Source organism: Anolis sagrei, chromosome 3 (genome assembly GCF_037176765.1).
Source record: "Anolis sagrei isolate rAnoSag1 chromosome 3, rAnoSag1.mat, whole genome shotgun sequence".
Lineage (NCBI taxonomy): Eukaryota > Metazoa > Chordata > Lepidosauria > Squamata > Dactyloidae > Anolis > Anolis sagrei.
In genome coordinates this window covers 1,393,308-1,400,000 of record NC_090023.1, presented here as the reverse complement: position 1 = coordinate 1,400,000, position 6,693 = coordinate 1,393,308, and the positions used below count along the sequence as shown (strand labels likewise).

Sequence of the window (6,693 nt, the reverse complement as noted above, 5' to 3'; positions counted from 1 at the left end):
TCCCATTCAGTTTGGCGCCTTCCACAATTGACTCAAGTGTCCAGTTCCAGGAGGACAAAGTCATGGGCCAACTTGGTCCCTCCCTCCAGGTGTTTTGGACTCCAACTCCCACAATTCCTAACATGTTGGCCCATGCCTTTGTCCACTTGCAACTGGACACTTGTGTCAATCACGGGATCATCTGCATATCCACGTCATCATCCCCTTCAGTTTGGTGCCCTCCACAATTGACTCAAGTGTCCAATTGCAAGAGGACAAAGGCATGGGCCAACTTGGGCCCTCCCTCCAGGTGTTTTGGACTCCAACTCCCACAATTCCTAACAGCCTACCGGTCAAGTTGGCCCATGCCTTTGTCCTCTTGGAACGGGACACTTGAGTCAATCATGGGATCATCTGCATACCCACGTCATCATCCCCTTCAGTTTGGCACCCTCCACAATTGACTCAAGTGTCCAGTTCCAGGAGGACAAAGTCATGGGCCAACTTGGTCCCTCCCTCCAGGTGTTTTGGACTCCAACTCCCACAATTCCTAACAAGTTGGCCCATGCCTTTGTCCTCTTGGAAATGGACACTTGCATCAATATGGGATCATCTGCATACCCACGTCATCATCTCCTTCAGTTTGGCACCCTCCACAATTGACTCAAGTGTCCAGTTGCAAGAGGACAAAGGCATGGGCCAACTTGGTCCCTCCCTCCAGGTGTTTTGGACTCCAACTCCCACAATTCCTAACAAGTTGGCCCATGCCTTTGTCCTCTTGGAAATGGACACTTGCATCAATATGGGATCATCTGCATACCCACGTCATCATCTCCTTCAGTTTGGCACCCTCCACAATTGACTCAAGTGTCCAGTTGCAAGAGGACAAAGGCATGGGCCAACTTGGTCCCTCCCTCCAGGTGTTTTGGACTCCAACTCCCACAATTCCTAACAAGTTGGCCCATGCCTTTGTCCTCTTGGAAATGGACACTTGCATCAATATGGGATCATCTGCATACCCACATCATCATCCCCTTCAGTTTGGCACCCTCCACAATTGACTCAAGTGTCCAGTTGCAAGAGGACAAAGGCATGGGCCAACTTGGGCCCTCCCTCCAGGTGTTTTGGACTCCAACTCCCACAATTCCTAACAAGATGGCCCATAACTTCATCCTCTTGGAACTGGACACTTGAGTCAAGTGTCCAGTTGCAAGAGGACAAAGTCATGGGCCAACTTGAGCCCTCCCTCCGGGTGTTTTGGACTCCAACTCCCACAATTCCTAACGTTGGCCCACGACTTTGTCCTCTTGGAACTGGACACTTGCATCATTCATGGGATCATCTGCATATCCACATCATCATCCCCTTCGGTTTGGTGCCCTCCACAATTGACTCAAGTGTCCAGTTGCAAGAGGACAAAGTCATGGGCCAACTTGGGCCTTCCCTCCAGGTGTTTTGGACTCCAACTCCCACAATTCCTAACAAGTTGGCCCATGCCTTTGTCCTCTTGGACCTGGACACTTGCGTCAATCACGGGATCATCTGCATACCAACGTCATCATCCCCTTCAGTTTGGTGCACTCCACAATTGACTCAAGTGTCCAGTTCCAGGAGGACAAAGTCATGGGCCAACTTGGGCCTTCCCTCCAGGTGTTTTGGACTCCAACTCCCACAATTCCTAACAGCCTACCGGCTGTTAGGAATTGTGGGAGTTGGAGTCCAAAACACCTGGAGGGAGGGCCCAAGTTGGCCCATGCATGCCCTTGAGTCATAGCTTTACCTGAAAGCCCCCCTCCCTCCCTGCATTGCTTCTGCTTCTTCGTTTCTGCCATTTTGGGGAGGGGGCTGCATGGGAGGGGGGCGACAACAGGGTTCCCTTTGTGTTTCTTTGTGATTGTGAAATAAAGCCTACACGTATTCTGAGCTGCCTTCCTTGTCTGTGACCGGGTTGTGTTGTTTTTCTGGGGGGGGGGGGGTACTAACCTGGAAATTCATCTCATTCCACTCTCATCTTCTGTGATTGCTTAACAATAACAACAACAACACACACACCCAGTTTTGGGAAGAGCCGTCCTTCTGCCCCTGAATTATTCATCCTTCTCTATTTCCGCTCTATTTCGGAAGGAAATGTGGGGAGGGGTCTGGCCTAGAAATGTCCTGGAAGAGGCTCCCCATGTGCACACACACACACACACACATTGCTCCAAAGCTGGGATTCCAAAGCACCCAAAGCATTCCACTGCAAGGCCCCTTCTGCATGCGCCTGCATGCGTTCTCTCCCACCAGGCTGTTTTTGAAATATTGATGCCGTACAAGCTGCTTCCTTGAGCCTCCAAAAACACATTTTGCAAAAAGCTGCAAATGCACTCCTGTATTCATATAGTTATGAGATATATCATAGAATCATAGAATCCTAGAGTTGGAAGAGACCTCCTGGGCCATCATCCATTCCAACCCCATTCTGCCAAGAAGCAGGAAAATTGCATTCAAAGCACCCCTGACAGATGGCCATCCAGCCTCTGTTTAAAAGCTTCCAAAGAAGGATCCTCCACCACACTCCCTCTGGGGCAGAGAGTTCCACTGCTGAACGGCTCTCACAGTCCGGAAGTTCTTCCTCATGGCATCTCCTCTCTTGTAGTTTGAAGCCATTGTTCCATTGCGTCCTAGTCTCCAGGGAAGCAGAAAGGAAGCTCCCTCCCTCCTCCTCCCTGTGGCTTCCTCTCACATATTTTAAATGGCTATAATGTCTCCTCTCAGCCTTCTCTTCTTCAGGCTAAACATGCCCAGCTCCTTAAGCCACTCCTCATAGGGCTTGTCCTCCAGACCCTTGATCAGGAGAATCACCCTCTGGGTTCGTCCACTTAACCAATTCCAGATCCACCTCACCGTAGTTTTGCCTCGCCCACATTGGCCTAGTTTCCTTGCCAGAAGGTCATGGGGAACCTTGTCAAAGAAGGCCTTCCTGAAATCCAGGTACGCTCCATCCACGGCATTCCCCGCATCTACCCAGCTTGTAGCTCTATCGAAGGAGACTAGGATGCAATGGAGCAATGGCTTCAAACTACAAGAGAGGAGATTCCATCTGAACATGAGGAAGAACTTCCGGACTGTGAGAGCCGTTCAGCAGTGGAACTCTCTGCCCTGGAGTGTGGTGGAGGCTCCTTCTTTGGAGGCTTTGAAACAGAGGCGGGATGGTCATCTGTCAGGGGTGATTTGAATGCAATATTCCTGCTTCTTGGCAGAAGGGGGTTGGACTGGATGGCCCAGGAGGTCTCTTCCAACTCTTTGATTCTAGGATTCTATGATTCTAGGGAGCTGTCCAGTGCTGAACCCTCTTCCCACCCTGCCTTCCGTCCCCCATCAAACACTCAGGGAAAAGCCCCAAGTCTCTCTCAATCCAGGATGCACCCACTCCCATTATCCATCTATGGGAAGAGGAAGCTCTGATGGGGAGCAGACACAAACTGTTTTCCTTCTTTGTTCCTTGGCTGTCTATGCAACTTCCACACAAGAAGGCCAACTGGGACTTTGGCTGTTCCTTGTTTACATGACAATGTTTACATTGCCTTATTGGGGAGCTCTTGTGGATATGGGGGGGGGGAGAGAACAACAACAACAAGGTCCATTTTCTGTTTGGGGAGCTCTTCTGTGGATATGGGGGGCAACAAAAACAAGAGTCATTGGGGAGCTTTTCTATGAATATTGGGGGGGGGGGAACAACAACAACAAGGTTCCTTGTCTGTTTGGGGAGCTCTTCTGTGGATGGGGGGGGCAACAACAACCACAACAACAACAATTTATTTATTTCCGTCACTTTTACCCCGCCCTTCTCACCCCCAAGGGGGGACTCAGGGCGGCTTACAGAGGAAGGCACAATTCGATGCCTTTATCACATATACATACATATATAAAAGCAATTAAAACAGTTACAAATTAACAATTAAATCATCAATACAAAACAGTGCAATAAACACAACAGTAGTAGGCTAATCCTGAGCTCAGCGTTCGGAGTTCCGTAAATCCATTCCGTCTCGACAAATTCCAGCTCGTCATCAAATCTTTCTTTAACTGCCAGAATGTCCAAATGCCTGGTCCCATATCCAGGTTTTCAACTTTTTCCTGCTTGCATGCTGGTCGCTTCTAGCCGGTATTGCACCACCTGACATCCGCCGGGAAGTAGCAGCCAATAGTGAAAGGACCAAGGCAGAGACATCTCCAGCTCATCCCCTGTTTGGGTATCAGCCAGCATGTCAACAACGTAAATTTAGAAATAGTTTTCTAAGATCTACAGAGACACGTGCTGGAACACCTCAGCAAGCGAGAGTCCAAAAGTGGCAGGCCCAAACCCAGCACCTCAACCAATGGCTGATACCAAATGAGAGACTCCCCCCTGGGCACACAGAGGACTGGGCAACTTGGAAGGTGCTGAACAGACTGCGCTCTGGCACCACGAGATGCAGAGCCAACCTCAAGAAATGGGGCTACAAAGTGGAATCCTCGACATGCGAGTGTGGAGAGGAGCAAACCACTGACCACCTGCTGCGGTGCGGCCTGGGCCCTGCCACATGCACGATGGGGGACCTTCTTGCAGCAACCCCAGAGGCACTCCAAGGGGACAGATACTGGTCAAAGGACATTTAACCAACTACCAAACTCACAAGTTGTGTATTTTTCTGTCTGTTTGCTTGTTCTGTTAGAAATGTAATATATAATGGACTGGTTGCTCTGACACGACAAATAAAAATAAAATAGATAACTTTTTCCTAAATGAAAGAAGGGACGTTGCCGATCTAATCTCCCCGGGGAGTGAATTCCACAGGTGGGGGGCCACCACCGAGAAGGCCCTGCTCCTCGTCCCCGCCAACCTCACTTGTGATAGAGGCGGGGTCGAGAGCAGGGCCTCCCCAGAGGATCTTAGGTTCCGAGGTGGGACGTAGAGGGAGATCCGGACAGATACGCTGGGCCGGAACCGTATAGGGTTTTGTAGGTCAAAACCAACACTTTGAATTGTGCTCGGAATTGGATCGGCAGCCAGTGGAGATGACACAACAGGGGGGTGGTGTGTTCCCTGTATGACGCTCCGGTGAGAAGTCCAGCTGCCACCCGTTGTACTAACTGAAGTTTCCGAACAGTCTTCAAAGGCAACCCCACGTAGAGTGTGTTGCAGTAATCCAATCGGGATGTAACAAGGTCCATTGTCTGTTTGGGGAGCTCTTCTGTGGATATGGGGGGCAACAACAACCACAACAACAGAAACCACAACAACAACAATGTCAAGGTCCATTGTCTGTTTGAGGAGCTCTTCTGTGGATATGGGGGGGCAACAACAACCACAACAACAGAAACCACAAAAACAACAATATCAAGGTCCATTGTCTGTTTGGGGAGCTCTTCTGTGGATATGGGGAGCAACAACAATAACCACAACAACAACAATAACAAGGTCCATTGTCTGTTTGGGGAGCTCTTCTGTGGATATGGGGGGCAACAACAAGACCAACAACAATAACCACAACAACAACAATATCAAGGTCCATTTTCTGTTTGGGGAGCTCTTCTGTGAATATGGGGGGCAACAACAAGACCAACAACAATAACCACCACAACAACAATATCAAGGTCCATTTTCTGTTTGGGGAGTTCTTCTGTGAATATGGGGGGCAACAACAAGACCAACAACAATAACCACAACAACAACAATAACAAGGTCCATTGTCTGTTTGGGGAGCTCTTCTGTGGATATGGGGGGCAACAACAAGACCAACAACAATAACCACAACAACAACAATATCAAGGTCCATTGTCTGTTTGGGGAGCTCTTCTGTGGATATGGGGGGCAACAACAAGACCAACAACAATAACCACAACCACAACAATAACAAGGTCCATTGTCTGTTTGGGGAGCTCTTCTGTGAATATGGGGGGCAACAACAAGACCAACAACAATAACCACAACCACAACAATAACAAGGTCCATTGTCTGTTTGGGGAGCTCTTCTGTGGATATGGGGGGCAACAACAAGACCAACAACAATAACCACAACCACAACAATATCAAGGTCCATTGTCTGTTTGGGGAGCTCTTCTGTGGATATGGGGGGCAACAACAAGACCAACAACAATAACCACAACAACAACAATATCAAGGTCCATTGTCTGTTTGGGGAGCTCTTCTGTGAATATGGGGGGCAACAACAAGACCAACAACAATAACCACAACCACAACAATAACAAGGTCCATTGTCTGTTTGGGGAGCTCTTCTGTGGATATGGGGGGCAACAACAACCACAACAACAGAAACCACAACAACAACAATATCAAGGTCCATTGTCTGTTTGGGGAGCTCTTCTGTGGATATGGGGGGCAACAACACCACAACAACAGAAACCACAACAACAACAATATCAAGGTCCATTGTCTGTTTGGGGAGCTCTTCTGTGAATATGGGAGGCAACAACAAGACCAACAACAATAACCACAACAACAACAATAACAAGGTCCATTGTCTGTTTGGGGAGCTCTTCTGTGGATATGGGAGGCAACAACAAGACCAACAACAATAACCACAACAACAACAATAACAAGGTCCATTGTCTGTTTGGGGAGCTCTTCTGTGGATATGGGGCTGGGGGCTTTGACCCCAGTGTCACAGAGACACCATTGGGTAAACCCAGAGCACTGGCATCTGGCGCAGCCCTTGAGTATCAGGGGAA

The 6,693-nt window shown here is 49.1% G+C and overlaps 1 protein-coding gene across 1 annotated transcript in view; it reads left to right on the top strand.

The window, feature by feature from the left end:
- CCKBR (cholecystokinin B receptor) overlaps positions 1–1,667 on the top strand; it is a 44,441-nt gene extending 42,774 nt beyond the window's left edge. The window contains exon 5 of the mRNA XM_060771341.2: positions 1–1,667. This exon is cut by the window's left edge and continues 1,442 nt beyond it. The gene's annotated coding sequence lies outside the window, so the exon portion shown is untranslated.
- Positions 1,668–6,693: the final 5,026 nt, after the last annotated feature.